This window comes from Diplotaxodon limnothrissa, linkage group LG22 (assembly GCF_057381915.1).
Source record: "Diplotaxodon limnothrissa isolate DT_005_m linkage group LG22, D_limnothrissa_male_GT1.1, whole genome shotgun sequence".
Classification (NCBI taxonomy): domain Eukaryota; kingdom Metazoa; phylum Chordata; class Actinopteri; order Cichliformes; family Cichlidae; genus Diplotaxodon; species Diplotaxodon limnothrissa.
In genome coordinates, this window is record NC_140616.1 from 21,037,886 (window position 1) to 21,056,184 (window position 18,299).

Sequence of the window (18,299 nt, forward strand, 5' to 3'; positions counted from 1 at the left end):
GCGCTGAGCATCTAGCTCCGCAGGACGACAGGAGCTGGGCGGACGGTTCAGTAACCGAGTGCATGTGAGATTAAAATTCTCTTCAGGTCTCTTTTCTCAGGCTAACAGAGTCCCTGTTGAAAACCCATCATTCTGCAGTTTGAACAGTTACAATGACCCACTGGTTGTTCTCCACACCCCACAGTGGCCCAGGGGGTACGATACGCATGCATGAGCCAGTCCAATAAATCACCATGAAAGGACAATTTATAGTATTTGTTTGGCTTCAGACGCACACGGATGGTAGGCTACTTAGCTTTAGGATGACAAATATACCTGGATCTGCCAAGAGTGTAAGTCTAGCGATGCTGATGTCTGAACAGGAATCCCTTGAATCTTTTCCAGTTCTTATGTTTCGACGTTTCACTGGTTTCCTTTGATGTGACCTGTTAGTGTTAGACTTCATTTGAACATTTTATTGCTGGCTTTTAAAGCCCTTCATGGTCTGACTCCTGTCTATACCTATGAGATGTTAACTTCATATGATCCGGGCCGCTGCTTGACATCTTCTGACCGGGCCTTTGTTAACGGTTCCAAAGGCTTTCATTAAGACAATGGGAAACCAAACTTTTTCTTTCTGTAAATCTCTTTTTGAATCACACGGTTTATCATTCAGTTTTCTATAGCTGCTCATTGCTTTATCAAATCTTTTTCACTTTTAAGACCCAAAGACTGTATCCTTCTTTTTCTTTTGATTTTTAAGTTATGTTGAATTGTTTTTAACTCTAACTCTAAATAAAAGTATTTTGCAAAATTTTACAGCTTACAGTTTGTGATTGAGAAAACAGGAAATGTTTTCTACCAGTCCCTTTGTGGAAATACATGCTGACATTTACTGACTAGTTATATGTATATATATATATGTATATATATAAAGTAAGTTTTATGCTCATGGCCACAGATTTTTTGATAATGCAAATCGAGTGTAAACCAAAGCTCAGTAAACACAAATGACACAACACAATAAGACTGTCACAGATACACTGATCCATTTGAAATTTGGGGTTTTAAAAATACAAAAATCTAGAGCCCACAGAGGTGATCTTAAATGTACAACTTGGGCTGAAAAACTGCTAAAATCCCACGAATTAGGTTTAACCCTTTAAAGCCGGTTGGAGGTTTTGCGTAACTATTTTTAAATCCCAGTAGCACTGCAACCACGTAAGTTAGCGCAATAATTTTTTTTGCATATGAAACTGGAGGAGTTGTACTTACATCTTATGCCATCAGCTTGTCCTCGGTCACAGTTTCGTTCCACATACAGCTTTGCAAAAATTGCATAGAAGCACTTGCAGCAACAAAAACATAATATTCCAGAAACACGGTTTTACCATCAGGGCCTTATGAGCCTATACTGGTGTTTTTAAAAGTTATGTTTGACTTTATGACATTCTGTGTCATTTCTGGGATGCTTAGGACTCATATTGCACTGCTGTTATATATAGTTTAGCTTATTTTGATGCATATGCTGTTTTTTTTGGCAAATTTGCAATATAATATTTATTTTCGTTTTTCCTGCAGTATATGAAAATTGGTGTATTTCAAAAATAAAACTATGAAGACACTCAGAATAAATTTCCTGTGGTTGTAAACTATTTTGTGCAACTTTTTTGTATTTACAGTTTTGAGAGATAAGCCTCTTAAATTTCTCTAACTAGAAATATATGTTAAAAAAAACAAAAGATTTTCAATTTTTTTGTAGTTTATTGCACTTTTTTGCAATTTATGTAATTACTATGCACTTAATGCATACATATTATTAAAATGTGGGCTATAATGGTTGTATTGATGTATATCAGCTTGAAATGCTCCCAAAAATGGCACTACAGCATGTAAAAATATAATATAAGCTCTGGCGGATTTGGGTTCTATGGTAGGTCTTAAAGGGTTAAATAACAATTATAAATAATAATAATAATGAGTTAGAGAATGACTGTAATTAGCCCACTCCTAATCACCAAACATTTTCAGTCCAAGCCTAAATACTGCTCTATATTTTCCCAAAAATAGACCAGAATTTACTGGACTATTTTTCTGGGTCCACCTCAGTGTCTAAAAGCTGAAGATCATAACGACAAAGCAGTTTTCACCGCTGCTTTGAAAAGAAGCGGGGAAGGAAAACAAAGAAGCGCACAAATATAGCGATCATTAGGAAAGAGATGAGACATGACAGGCGAGGGAGAAGTATGGATCCCAAAATTGCCTCTAGGAGCAGAAGATCCATGAACACTACTATTACTGCAGCACAGAGGTTCCACATCAGTCACGTATCCTGCTAATCACCACTGGGTGATCACGCGCATGTGAATTTATCTAAAAGCGGATTAATTGCATATTCTGTGAGGCAGAGACTTTCCACAACGAGTCAAATAACAGTTAAACGCTGTTAGGACAAATGACATTACTCACTTCATGCCAAGTAGAAAAGGCATCACTGAGAACGACTGAAACTGTCAGGCAGGAAATAATGGTACTGAATTATTTCAATTATTTCATATATTTTATGTATGTAAAATAGGAAAGCACTTTAAATTTTAAATGCCACTTTTAATGGCTCTGTGAATATCAATATTACTCTGATAGATAGAGCTACAGAAGGTTTTTAGGCTAGCATAAACACTGGAAACATTGGGTATAGTCCAAAGTAAAAAAACAAACCAAAAAAAGTTAATTTTTATTTTTTTTAGATGGTAACAAGAATTCAAACAAAATCAGAAAATACACCTATGGACAGGTTTTTAAGGCACCTATTGCATAATTGAAGTAGTAGGAGAGCTGCTATGTAGGCATTGTTATAAAGATTATGGGAACTGGGTGTGTACTCGGTGCCGGGTAGGTAGTTGGGACTGTTTGAGACATCAATAACCCCTGGAGCATTTCAACATTATAACACACTCTCTGCCCATCAATAATAAATTTGCACGTTTCAAATCTTAACAGCTCTGCTTCACACGTGACAGGACTCAAACTCAAATCTCCAGGCTATATTCGACTTTCATCAGGGAAGAGGTTAGGCTATCCTTTCCCATTAGCTCCATGTACGTGTCTAAAAATAGACCCCAGAGCATTTTGTAGGCGGATGGGTCCAATGTGATAAGAACAGTGAGGCATGAAGCTCCGCACACTCCCCGTAGAGAAGATGAGAGCGAGCGCTCAAACAGGATGAGGGGGCACAGAGGAGAACGTAAACAGTATAACAGCGCTGTTTAGGACTGGAAGCTGATGCAGAGCGAGCGTAGCTGCAGCAGGTTAGGTGCAACATTAGTTATACTCTAAATAAAATACAATAAAATACAATGAAAACCATTTATTTTCACTTTAAGGGTAAGCTAGAGACTAAATGACTGTTAAAAGCAGTATGTCTTTAGCTTTTATATATTAAATGAATTCAAAATGATGACATCAGCTGCTTCTATTATGTCTTTTGTCTTTGATTGGTGATTCCAACAGCAGATTTCTTTTAAGCTTAGAATCTAGATTTGTGCCTTTTTTATTTAAACAAACTGCAAACGTGTAAAGGGCGCAATGTCAACTTTGTGTGTGCTGCTTCTTATTGGAAATTTATGTGTTTTCCCTCCGTTTTTCCTTCTCCTCCTCTCCCCTTTTCTGCCTCTCTTTATGTCGTCCCTATATCAAACTGACAGCAGCAGACAGAGCCACTCATCTCTTCTCTTTCCTCATGCAGCGAGCGGTCACAGGCACTGTGACAACACAGATTTGTGCTGACATCACATCGGTGATGGAGGATGCGGCGGCCCGATGCAGCGTCTCCTGACTCACCGTTTCAGACCCCATCGCTCAGGCTGAAGGGAGCAGGCACACAGACGTGCTCTGGCATGCCGTTGCCAGGTAGCGATAAATGAGCCGGATCATGATGCGAGCTCAGGTGGATTAGTCTGATAAACTGACAGATTGTGAATGTTACCCGCAAGGCCGTTGTATAATTCTTGCTTAAAGAGCAAAATATTTGAACTGATTTATAAACTGCATGATCTACAAGCTGAGGAATTTCCTTACTGCTACTCAAGTTTACAACACATCCATAACCGCACTTCCCAGGAAGTTTTATGTATACTATGTGACGGCCTCCTGTGCTGTCAAAGAGAGTGATAAAGATTAGAAATAGCGTGTGGATGATATATCGTACATATACGCATTAAATAAGAGACAATGTTCACTCATTAAGAGTTAACAATAGAATCAGTGTATATCCAGTATTTTGGTATTGGTGGAAAAATACAGTGGCCCTGAGAGGCCAAACGGACTGCAACTTAAGAAAACAACAGCAATAAGAAAAACGCCACAAAAGCACACAAATCACAACGGAAACAGGAAAAACGGAAATAGGAAAAAAAGAAAACAGAAATAGGAAAAAACTGATTTCCAAAAGCACAAGGGAAGTGTTTCTGGGGAGACAATAACTCGACGGACCAGTTGCAGGAACCAAAACATGCTAGGTAAGTGTGTTTGTTTCTCATGATTCATATAATACTGATGATGGATTTTTAGGCTAATAATTAAGCTAACACACTTACCTCTCATCTTTTTTTCCCTCACAAAACCGATAGATCCTCCACTTCTTTTAAGTGTCTCCCAGCTCAATTCTTAGCATATTTTGGTTCCTGCAACTGGTCCGTAGGGTTATTGTCTCCCCAGAAACACTTCCCTTATGCTTTTGGAAATCAGTTTTTTTCTATTTCTGTTTTCTTTTTTTCTTATTTCTGTTGTGTTTTGCTGCTTTTGCAGCGTTTTTTTTTTATTGCTGGTGTTTTCTTAAGTTGCAGTCCGTTTGGCCTCTTAGGGCTACCGTAGAAAAACTAAACACACGTGCAACAATACATAAATATTCATATATAATCCTTAAAGCGCCTCATAAAATAAAGCACACTGGGATAAAATAACCCATTTTCTTAAAGGTAATCTATGAAGCTGATGAAGTAATGTTACTGTGTTATATAGCACAATGAGGTCTGTCTCTTAAACCACAATATATCAATATATTCCTACATTTATGTGAAATCTCTTTTTTTCCTGCAACAGTAAGCAAACTTTGTGGATTCAACGCAGCTTAAGTCCGTCACTATAAAAGCCTGTTTATATCATTCAAAGCACAGAATTCAATTTCACAGATTGAATGTTTACCAGCAGAGTTTTCACAACCATTTCCTCCAATAAATTGCATCGCCCTGGGCGAAAATAAATAAATTAAAAAAACGCCTTGTGATGAATAAGTACATATATCGCCAGCTATTTAAAGTCTCTGCAAGTTTACTTTCAAACTATAATAAACTTTAACAAGACAAAGCATGCCAACAAATAAGAACAAGTAGAGAAAAATCCAGTGAAGATAAAAACCTTTGCGCTGCTTTGCCCGTGTGGACTGATCAGTCACTTCCAACACTTTGCTATGAGTCACGTTTTAAAGTTGGAAAAATGTGAAAAGACTTGTTCGTGTTTTTTAGGTTTATCCTCTGTCTAAAAATATACCAAATGTTTCTCCAATTAAAGTAAAAAGAACAGCTAGAGTTGTTTCCTCTCCATGCATTTACCTCCTCCACCGCCTCCATATCCCACTTTTCTCAGCGTTCTGATTTCCTCTCTGGCCTTTATTTTCGTTTCCATATATCTCCAGCTCCTTTAATCTTTTCCCCCTATCACCTCCTTTCTCTATCGCTCTCTTGTCCGCCTCCCCCTGTCTTCACTCCGGCTCCCCCTTCTCCTTGCCCTCCTTCCTTTCTCTTACAATCTCCTGCTTTAAAAAAGGTCTGCCTTTCCAGCTTCTTTTTCAAAGCTTTTTTCTCTCACTCCCAAGGCAAGCCTAAAATATATGTCAGCTAAAAAAGTGGTTAAAACATTAAACAGCTTCCTGTTATAGAATTTTTTTTTTCATCTCATTTGGTTGCATTTTAGAACAGTGCTATTGCTAATTGTTGTTCCGCAGCATATTTCACAGAGAGATCAGAGAGCACACACATCAGCTAAAATATATACTCCGGTGAAGCAGCGCACTACTGTTTATACTGGATTAATATTATAGTCGTTTCTCAGGAGTGGGCATGATGCTTAAAAAGTGCATGTATGAACACGTGTGTTTTAGTGTACAGATGGAGCCTGTTGTGTAAAGTCCTCTGAGTGCTCAGAGTATAAAAACGCTACATAAATAGAAGTCCACTGTAAGGTGACCATGAGGGTCTGAAAGGTGCCTATAAATAAAAAAAATGTATTATTTACCATAGTTTCTGTAGCTTAGACAAATGAGACTGTTTTTCAGTGTATGGGGGATAAAATGCAGTTAGAGCACAAGTGGAAGTTAATGGCTCCGGCTTGGGGTGTAGAGATTTTAATACGGTACTAAAATAAATACCAGCGTTCGGTTAACTAGATTGATATTACAGGCAAAATGATGTCTAAAGCAGGCAATTATTCCACATGTGTGTTATCTCAGTATAAATACTTTAAGCTCTTTTCCAGTATACAGACCGGATTATGCTGCTGAATATCACACAGTGGAAAGGTTAAATATTTTAGAGACATGAGAAATTACAGTTGTGTGACCATGCACCTGCCAGTAATGATGCATAATGACAGACATTCATTAGTGTCACTAATTTCACTTTACCTGTCACCATAGAATGGCTATTAACTAACAGGCAGGAGCAATTAACTTTTCCCAAGGGACCACATGAGAAACTGGGACTGTTGTGGAGGGCCACACCACAACACTATTAGTGTTGCACCATTTTCTTCTCTTGCAATGAAAAACCTTAAAAAACATATATATGTATTTGGGCATACAAATTTTTCTTATTTAAACTCAAGAAATATTACAGAGCAAAACTTGATCCGTTGTGAAGACTTTGAATTTGCAAACATTACAGACTGCAAAAAGCAACACAAAATTCAGATATAAGTTTGTTCTGTAACGTATAGACACACTCTACACATTGTGTTTTTGCGGAAACTGCTTCAGCATTTAGAAGAAAATGAAGTCGACATCAGGCAGTGCTTTAGTCCTGATGTTTCTAAACAAGAAAAGGAAGAAACTGAGATTCCTGGTTCATCCAATTCACAGGAGAAGGCAGCAGCAGAGGAAATTTCATGGTTTTTCATGGTTCAAATGAGCTTGATGTGTGCATGTTTTGAGCTAGAAGTGCACTTGTTGCCATGTGCAGTGGTCTGATTGGTCACATCTGTTTATTCAGGACGGGGAAAAAAAATCAAGCTCAGTTCAATAAAATAAATTTTACAAATTCATCCAGTGAAATTACACGGGCAGACTCACGTAAATATTAACGCACAAAATATTTGCACAGATTTTACATGTCTGGTGTGTAAAGTCTGCAGAGTTTTGAGGGCAGCTTATTGTGGCGGCCCTCCACAACAGTCCCGGTTTTTCATGAAGGCAACACTCTGCTGAGCCCAGAGAAAATGAATTGTACATATTAAGATTATTCAGGGGCTGAAAGATGGGAGCTGATTTTACATGAAAACGCACTTGAACTTATCTAAATTGCTGTCAGACAAACAAACAAAAATAAGTCGAGAATCGCTGTTTCATAGGATCATCATGTGCCACTGAGTCTACACCACCCACACAGACCATCCAGCGGGACTGTCTCCTCGAGCAAAACCAAGGCCGCTGCTGATTCTGTGGTGCGAACTGTGGATGACCAATGGAAGACCAAAAACGTTTTGACAGGGGGACTCATCTCCATGATGAGCAAACAAATCAAGCTGCAACTGAATACACAAAGCAAAAGTGATTGTACAGTTAGCTCCTCCAGCACAATGTGTCTCATCTTCAGGATTTCCTGCATGTCTCATGCATTTTAGGCATTCTACAGTAGTTCTCTGATTACCTTTCAGTGAGTGCACAAAAGAGATCTTCATTTAAAATCCCTCTCTTCACCCCACCTCCCCCCACCCCCTTCTATTAAAAGCCCTGTTGTCTGCACTCAAGTGCCTTTCTGAAACCAGGCCTGTTATTTAGCAGCGAAGTGGCAAGAATATGGTAAGAGGGGGATGAAGCAAGGAAGCATTGTTTGGTCTGTGTTCCAGCTGGTCGGGACAAGTCTCCTGTAATAGAAAGACTCTCCCTGGCTCTGTGTAAACAGTTGATTTATACCTGATCTTTAACTCCATGACGTCCCACACACTTCCTCTCCTAGACTAGAAAGAAATTAAATAGGGAGACAGTAGAGAGAGACGAAGAATTATAAAGGCAGGTAAAGAAGGGAGACATGAATACAAGGAACAGGCCTCTTTTGGGAACAGTCTATCATACTCTAGACTTCCAGATACAGTTACTTAAACCGCTGCCCATGATTCCACTGTTTCAGTTTCTTCTAACTAAAATGGTCTCTTTTAAAGCACCAGAAGCATACATCACATGTTTATTGGAGTTAACTGGTGTTTGCCAGGCAGATGGGGAGCCATCTCAGCATTTCCCGCACAGGGTTTAACTGTGACTACATGGAACAGGTTGGAGGCTCCCAAGCCACTCTTCAGCTCCAACAGCTAATAACTCAACTGTAATGAGCAGGCAAAGGTGTGCCTGTGCATCTTAAGGACAACTTTTCTTTTTCCCTCCATCCCAAAGTGAAAATGCTTTTTTTTCCCCTCCATTTTTGTCACATGCCTAAACTAGCCTAAATTGGGCTTTACAGTGGGGTCCAGCAGTCTGCCCAGACCATGCGTTGGAAGGCTTTTTCACTTATTGTATGTCCGCCACTATAAATAAAATGCAGTGTGGATCTTTGCTTCTGAGCTCTGTGTCTCTGCAAAAACAACAAATTATTTACACCTGCAACCTGTTCTTGGAAATCTCAGATCAAAGAAAATGTAGGTCAGAGCAGAGTATCACAAGAGCCGTGGAAGGCAGTGCAAATGCTTGGCCCGATAAAATCAACCCTTCTGGCTGAAGAATGCTAAGTATCTGCAACTCGTTTAACCAGAGACGTCTCTAGTTGGATTTTTCCAGCATCAAACACAACACTGACAATATACAAATGTTATAACTTTAGCAACCTAATCAGTATCTATTCATACATTCAACAGTTGTGCATCCATAAATGCAGTTTCTTTACAGCTGAATGTCTGGCTTGTTTTCCTGGCGAGCACATGCAATCTCCTTAAATTTCCTTTTTTGCTCTGTTTTGTTCTCCACCACCTCTGAGGAAATGATTTGCCTCCTAAGCTCCTAAACTAAGAAGCTTCTCTACTGACTCTAAAGTTGCAGCTGTGACACTTCCACAGCACTGAGAATTAACCAGAAGAAATTAAACGCTCTGCAGAGGAGATAGGAACAGATGGGTGATCATTCTTGCACATGCTAATCGGGGATTGTTTATGAATACAAAACTACTTGTTTTCCTCTTGGAATAAATTCGGAAGGAAGTGCAACTGAGCTTGAAAAGCAAACTTCTCCCACGTATTGAGTTACATGTCCTGTATGTATCCTGGCAGCCATTTAGCTTTGATTTTTGCAAACTTCGCCCACAACTTCCTTCTACTTCTCGCTCTTCAGCTCTTTTTTTCCACCGTCTCTGTTTGTCTATCAAGGTCATGGTTGTCTTTGCATTAATGTGTGGAGGGACCACCAGGACTCAAAATTCCCCACGCGTCTCTGTCTGTTTTGCAGCTGAACCAACCGGCCGCTTGGAAAGCCGGCGCTCTTTATTCTTTCTGCCCACAATGTCATGAAGTAATGGCTCTTTCCTTACAAAAATATATGATTCTACATGCCTCAAATAATATAAGTATCATCCTTGTATGGATACGTATGCCACATATCTAATAATGAAAGTTTTACCTGATGAATTGCCTTTAGTGACATTTAGTATTGCACTTCTGCGATGCATCATGCACAAACTTATTTATTTATTTGTACATTTTATGTTTCCTAAAATTTCAAAACTTCTCAAATAAAAAAGAACAAAAATTGATTTTCTTTTTTTTATCGCTTTGTATTTTCTATGAATTTTCAACTTGAGGTTTGTCAAGCTGTGTCTTTTCTTTCCAAGTATGCAAATAGATAAATATTCCCTTCACGTTCACAAGTGATTATTTTCTGATGGAAACTCTACTACTGTGGGTTTACAAAAAATGGACCATCACTCAGCATTATGCTTATAGGCTAAACATGGAAAAGTCGCCAGCATTGATAAGGTGGCAAATTTTGCCGGCTGACTGGTCAGATCGCACCTGTGGATGTGCGATTGGGGTGCGATGCTGTCTCGCAGTTTCCTTCAGCTTAAAAAAAAGGCTGATATGTAAACTTCACAAATAAGCATCAATTTCCTATTACTTTTATTAAGTCATCTTTTTGAAGTTAAAAATAAAATCCAGTCATGATTTTATTGGGTTCATTTCACTTTCATTTTTTTTGTTCTTTTTTTCAGAAAGCCTGGATTAGAAACTGGAGTTTAAAGGTTTAATATATAAGCTGGCATTTAGGAAGCATGCAGGATTAAGATGTCACTGGGTCTGTCTGACCAACCAGTTTCTGCAGGATTTTTTTTTTTTTTTTTGTCTTTGTTGTGTTTTTGCTGCAACAAAGATATCTAATTATTTTTAGATAATAAATATCCAGTTCTCTTCAGATGCTTTGGAAAAGCATCCTTCTGATCTATTTTTCTTTTTTTTTTGGCAGAACACAGTCACCTTCTTTGATGCTGAAGCAGCAAATCAGTCAATCAAGAGAACAAAATCATTACAGAATAATAAACAGATGTTAAACACTGCTAGTCATGCAAACAGCCCAGTCAACAAAAGATGAACACTGGTGTGATTAGTGCTTTCAAAGCTTTCACTCATTTGCATACGGGTGATTAATTCCTACCAATGTCATCGGATCCCGAGGGCCGCTGCTGAAATGGTGTTTAGTTAAAGACCTACTTTCATGGCGATATGATCTCTCAGTTCCTCGAACAGAATTGTGCTACGCTACAAACTCTTGCAAACTTGCAGAGACACTGGCTTATAGCAACTGAAATCATCGTGTTGTATGACCATTAAACAAAAAGTAACAAATTTACAAGACACCTTGTGTAATGGGTCGCCCATTTGCAACCGGTATTAACCAGTACCACCGTAAAACTGCACATACAAGACGCTGCACTCATGTCAATAAACATGTCAGGATTTCCAGCAAGTCCAGAGACCACTCAGCTGTGTTTACTGAATATTCACCCAGTTATATAATCCACCCGAATTAAATTTTCTCCTCCTAATACCAGTTAACAAAGAAGTTTGTTTATGAAGGCAAGCTTTGTTCTGTCAGATGAGCAGCGCCCTCCCTGACACTGACACCTCCCCATTAAGGTTTTGTTTATTTCCTGCAATGATTAAGTGTCACCTTATACTTTCAGCTTCTCTGAGGTTCAGGTGTTTACAGACATCTGCCACTGAACGGAGGGTATTTCCAGGGGATGAAAGTCCTTTTATCTGTCAACCTTTCCTTTCCCCCAGCCCCTTCATTTCCTCTTGACTTTCCACTGAGCACATATCTCATCTGTCAAACAAGTCAATGACATTTGTTTGTCTCATTTCCCAAAAGCAGAGCGTAGAGGACAGATGGCAAATGCAGTACAGTCGCTTCCAAGTTTGGGTTCAGTGTTACAGAACTTCACTTCAAAAGTTCACTGAAATATTTGCCAGATAGTTTGACATCATGGGGAATACATTTATTTTTATTTTTGCCCTTAGTAAAATAATAAATAAATAAAAAAAACATTCTCGTGTCTATGTGTTAAATATTACGCTAGCTGGAAAGCTGGAAATTGTGAAGCTACTGCACCAAACGGCACTGTTACTGACATTTTCTGCCTGCAGAGAAGAAAGAAAGATTGCCAAAGACATACAAATGACTATTTTTACACTTAAAACATAATCTGTAATAAATTGTCCATTTCAGATGTGCTGGCAGGCAGATATATTTGGACACAGCATGGCTAGTCTTTTCAGCTATGCTAAGATGCTATAAATTAACCATCTGGCTTTAGCCACAGACGTGAGAATGGCATCACTACTTCTCAAAATGTCAAAGACAGCTGAAATGTCTATCTAAGTGAATAACTGGATAACCTCTGCGTGTTACCCATCTGCAGATTCTTGGGCTATTTTTTCCCCCACGTTTTCCTGTCGGTGTCAGAAGCCCGAGCTTGGTTTCTGCAAGCTGAGTCTTTACTTACAAAGACTGTATCTTTACTCTAAAGTGCCACATTGAAGGCATTACTAAATAAAAGAGAACAAAATGAAGCTGTGCACCAATATTGTGCCTTTTGTGCAGAGCAGAGAAGAGTTGCTACAAATCAAAGATGAAAGATAAGCCCCCTCTGGACCAGGGATCACAATCAGACCTAAAATGGATCCCAGAGGGCAAGATCAGAAGACCCAGGGGCAGACATCTAACTTAATCCTGCTACTCAATCTTGAACTCAAACAAGACAGTTTAAAAAGCAGCAGAAAGAGAGGGCTTATTCGGATGGAAAACGATAGGCGCCTGTTGGAACAGCTAATAGCTCTGGGATGTACACTGAGTAAATGGAACAAACATTCTCAATGATAAATCAGGCTAGGTGGGAGGAAATAAAAAAAAAATAGGTTGACAGAAATATCCCTGCTACATCGTATAATCCAATAAGTCTTCAAATTGAAGATAGCGCGACACGCAGCGGCATTCGCACGCACACACTGAAAAACGCTCACTTTTAATGGATGCAAAATACTATAGTTATGTCTGTAGCCCTTTTACAGCCATCAGAGCAAAATCTTTAACAGATATGGAAACACATTTCCAAGAAACCAATCATTTCTCTCAGGCAATACACAGTATACACATAAATCCCGTACTCTACTATATCACTGTTATTGACGCGTTTCGCCTGGAGAGAAGAAATCCACAATGCCAAGGACGACCGTTTAAAATGGCCTGTCAGATGAGCAACTGCGCAAAAATTGTATGTGCAACATAAATACGGGAAGGAAAAGAGAAAAAAAAAGCCAATCGCAGTGCTCGTGCCTGCAGGGCACTGCGGCACAATAGCCTTTTTTGCTAAGCCCTATTAAGGAGTAAACTATATGCAAATGATATCAGATGATACAAAAGCTGCAGAAAAATGGGAGAGGAGGATAAACTGTTATCAAAGATTTCTTCTCCGGGCTGTACGAGTGAGTGTGAATGAGAGGGATTACAGTATTGCACACTTTCCGTGTCTGCTCACGCGCGTGTGAGGAAACAGCGTGAGTGGATCTATAATTACCTTCTACTAAATTTATGGCGAGGTGCAACTGTGTGATTGCATTCCAAAGTGTTACAACCTACTTAACACTCGTGTAAACACACCACTGCTGCACGTATGCGGATCCCAGAGTGTGGTTGGAGTGCGTGAGTGTGTGTGGTCCAGGTACGACTCACATAAAAGTGTTTATGGAGGGTGTTTTTTTTTCCTTAAGGGGACAAAAAGCAAGTATGTTTTAGGTTGATGGCATGTTTTAAGGTCGAGATTCGAGTGAGATTGCTCAGGACATCAAAGTAAGTCACTGTAGTGTCCTCTGAGGACAGACAGTGCTACACTGCAATACATTTAACTGTGCTGTTACATGTCTGTGTGTTCTACAGAGGAATATTTACTATAAAGGCAACTAGGCAATAAATATATGAGCAACAGCTAAAATATTTCACCTATAATGACTACAGCAACTAACTAAACAATCTCCAGATGTCTTAGTTAAGTCAACTAAATGCTGGCTCTCCAATTAATAAATCTATGCACTGTAAAAAATAAAAAACAGACAAAAGAATCTCTCTTTTGATCTCTGTGTTCTTCCCAGTAAATGCTTTCCTGCTTTTACTGTCACTGTCACCAAGTAACAACATAACTTATCACTGCTGCACTGACAACACACAGCTGTAACGGTGATGCACATTATCCCATTTAACCTCTCTGGAGAATTGCAAATCGCTACAAATAGCTAAAGTGAAACTTCTTCATCCTTTTTGGAGATCTGGACACAGCCCGCATGCTTTTCTCTTTATATGAGACTGACAATCAGCCATCCGTGTTTCTCCTTGCAGGAAAATGCAACCCGAGTTTCCTCGCTGGACCAAGAGGAGACACGCTATCTCGTTCCATATAAAATATAAATACATTTCTCTGTAAAGCACTTTATTTAGCCTTGTTCTTAACGTGTTCTCTGCAGCATAGCAAACTACCACTTGCCACAAAGAGGGCATATTTTTTTATGGCAGTATGATCTTGATCTCTGATCCTGCCCCTGCAGGATATCAAGAGAAAATTCAGTTTTTCAGCCCAGATCTCTGATTATTGTTTTGTTCTGGGTTAATTGCATAAGTACACAGAGTCCATCAACGCATTCAATCTGTTCATTTTAATGCAGAGGGGGGGAAATGGCATTATGAAATGTCAAGTCCTGTTAGCGAACACAAAGACCAAAGACAAATGTCACAGTGACAGAAAAAAAAATGGTTTTATTTATACTGGCATATAAAGTGTACTTCTGTTTAAGTTATCTTTATCTGAAACTAATAGCATGCTGAAGACCAGAAAGGTTCTCCAAACTCCTTTCCCATTGTTCATCAGTGCAGCCTCAACCTGAGCCGCACACTCATGCACACAAACATCCACTTCCACTAGCTTTAGCCATCTGCTCCGCTCGCTATGAATATGAATGTCTCCCGCAATTACATCAATTTCACTAACATATGCCGAACGAGGAAAGCTACTTCACAAAGTTCAAAGAAAATGTTGAAAGTTTTGAGAGATGGTAAAAAAATCAACCTTGATTGGAGGCAGCAGATAATGAAAGACCCGAGTGCTGCTGCCTGAGCAGAAATGTCTGGAATGAAACCAAGCCCACAGAAGGTTCCCAAATCATGCGCATACATGGGCGAGAGGATTTTTATTGTGCCTGAATAACAGATCTAATTACGTTACAGAGAATGGAAAGGAGGCGGCCTCGCTACACACGCATCTTTCACGATATTTTAAATCATATACTCTCAAGATTTGCTTCCCTTAAGCATATTTCCACATCCTGCAGGTGGCTTCGTACGTCAGCATGACACCTTTTAAATCTTCTGTGTGACCCAAGTTTGAGCGGCAGGTAGGTCACGCACCGCATGCAGAATCTCTTGTTGTAAAGTTCACTGACTCTGCAAGAGTGATTAAAGGAAATCGTTGGACTGCACCTTTACTTCCAATGTGGTGCCATGTTTCCTACTGCATTTGCAGACCAAATGCACAAAGGCTTGCTGCTAACTGTAATGTGAAATGGGGGAGTAATCTAGTGGCACTCTATGATTGGTCATGCCCTGACTGCAGGACCACATTAGGCTCACTTTAGCTGATTGTTTTTTATTAAATTTTTTGTATGTAACTGCAGCTCAGAGAATCACTCATCACTAAACTCTTCTATTGCATGTGCAAATAGCCAGGTCCACTTCTCTTCCTCACCCTCTGGGAATATTTTTACTTGCAGAAATGATCAAAAAACAGAGAGCCGAGGGAAAAACTGACACTTCTGTGTCCTTCTTCAGAAGCAGGAAAACTGACTTCAAAATAATCCACTAATAGTTATAATAATCTCAATATTTAAAAAAAAAAATACAACCTTAGATCAGAGCGCCTCTTAAAACTGTGTTGTGTTTAACTTCGTGTTCCTAGATAAGCACAGTTATCTATTCAGAATCTGTGTTTTCAGCTGCCTGAAAAGCTTTGATTTTTCCAGATTTCTATGATAGTGGAAAAGAGAAGACGTGCGTGGGGGGGACTTGGTGCAAATATATCAATCATGTTGCTTTGAGGACATCTTGTCAGGTGTGCACAGTATCAAAGAGTGAAAAAATGCCTCGAGATCAGAGTACAGTTTCTTCAAAGTGATGGATGCGAGCACTGTCTCGACAAACAGAAGCATAAATACATCATGGAAACCTGTTGTCGTGCAAAAGAGGTTGCCGCAAAATGTGCACATTAAAAACTAGGCTAATTCCAAGTCACTGCTCTAAAAATAACTAATGCGATGTAATTATTTAAAGCTGTCTTTCATTTTTCTTCTAAGGATCTTTTAAAGCTTCTGTGGAAAAGCTCTGACTTTTCTTTTTGTCTGGTCTGCATGTGCATTCAAATGGCGAATGGTCGGAGTGTTTTATCACAGCGTAAGTTCTTTGTCTGCAGCGGCTGAAGGTATTCTTCTGCACATGTCCTCCTGGCTTCATGCATTAACTCACTCACTCATCCATAGACACACACACACACACAAAACCCCCAAAAAACCTTGCATGCGTTTGCAGAGGTGAAGAGAGTCACCCGGTCTCCCATTTCCTCTCTCTGATACCATTATCATTATCTGTGCCATGCTCGTGGCAACCATTTAGAGCCCAGGAAGAGTACGGCCAGCAAAGAACACTGCAAATTGGCCTGCTATTAACTAATCCGTGGATGAATGTACATTGAGATGCCCGGTGTTGTGCTCTGTTACTATTACAGTCAGTATCATAATAGTCCATTAGCACCATCCAAATGAAGTTTCATTATGTAGATGCGCTTGTGCAAAGTGCTTCCACCGCGCTACTCAATCTGCAGAATCTTCACCTTAATTGAAATCAAATTGATGGACATTTTATAATTACTTGAGTAATTTATCTTCAGTGAAAGGTTTCCCAGTTGGTTAATTTCATCTTAGCTGACATATAAATGTTTAACAAGTTGCACATTATTCCTTAAATTTAATTTTACCCTTTTAGCTAGAGTCTTGTTCTTGTTAAGCTGCATATATTAAAACGTTGTTTGTTTGTTTTAACATTTATGCATTCATGGAAAATATAATACACTGTATAAATACAAGGGTAAAAAGATTTTACATAAATGTTACAAACAAACAAAAGAGTTGTTACTTAAAATGCAAAATAACCTTATTATACTGCTCTGGTTAGTAATCGAGCTAAATCATTCCAGTAAAATCAAAATATATTTTTTATAATACTATCATGAAATATTAGGTCAAAAGTAGGACTGGGAAAGATAGCATAGAAATATTTCAATCACATGAATAGCTTGTCGTGAAGCATACACACATACAACTGTACATTTTAAATGTGCAACAAAAAATGTATATGTGGCTGACATTTAGATCCAAGCCCCTCTCGCATTTGTGGATGTTCTCCCCAAACCCCTGCAGTGATTTCAACAGCAAAATCATGTCTATAGCAGTGCCACCTACACACGACGGCGATTCAATGCTTTTGGTTACATTTTTGGTGCTTTTATGAATGTTTTACATTTAAATAATGTACAGCAGATGACAAACTCCCCTACATTTTTATATGGAGACACATTTGGTTTTTATACTTGTTGAATTATTATCCCATGCAGTCTTCTAAAGATTAGTGAACGCATTCCATCTTTACGCCATAAAAACTAGGCCTCGCTGGGATGCAGGAATTTTCCCCTCCAACTCTTGTTATTAATGAGCAGCTGGATTTGTCTCGCATTAACTGGCTGAGTTAATGCCAGTTAATGCGACAACAAAATGCAGCTGATTGAACTGAAAACCTCGACTTTGTGGGGGTCAAAGTTTGCAGAACTACGAACGCTGCTGGAATCCACAGCTGTGCGTGTTCATGGCGCTTGCATTTTCACCTGCTGGACATCACTACCTGACAAGTTTAACTGTCTTCAGAACATTGCAGAGGCCTTATTGAGAGTATTTGGCTCTACATATCTGTCTGAGCAGATTTTCTCTCACACGAAGAGTGTCCTCAGGTAGCCGTCTGAATGCTGGACACTCGTAGACCTGTGTCTCTGAGTGGGAGACCAGAGATCACGTTAACATGTGTATCTCTGTATTAACAAACATGCCATGTTGGCACAGCTTATTTTTCTTATCATTGTTGTAAGGAGACCATAGATAGCATCTGCATTTTCTGTTGTACAGTCCATTTGCTGTTATGGAGTTCTTGTTATGGATAAAAAGGGTCTTTTTTATTTCAAAATAGCTGATAACTATTCGCTGATTCCTGCCAACATCTGCAAACAAATATGATTGTATAAAGTTGTTCTACATAGTGTGTAACTGTTAATATAGAGCGTTATTAAATGTATTGCTAATGCAATTATATGGCACATTGACTTCTGAGGAAATTTTAGATGGCACTCGTCATCAGAAAAGTTGCCGAGCCCTGCCCTACAGCATTTATGCACTTGAGGGGTAAGAAAACAGAACTTAGTTAGGCCAATCCC

At 39.1% G+C, this 18,299-nt stretch overlaps 1 protein-coding gene across 1 annotated transcript in view; it reads right to left on the bottom strand.

The window, feature by feature from the left end:
* Positions 1-18,299, bottom strand: part of calcr (calcitonin receptor) — a 60,913-nt gene that overhangs the window by 32,869 nt on the left and 9,745 nt on the right. The gene's annotated exons all lie outside the window — the stretch shown is intronic.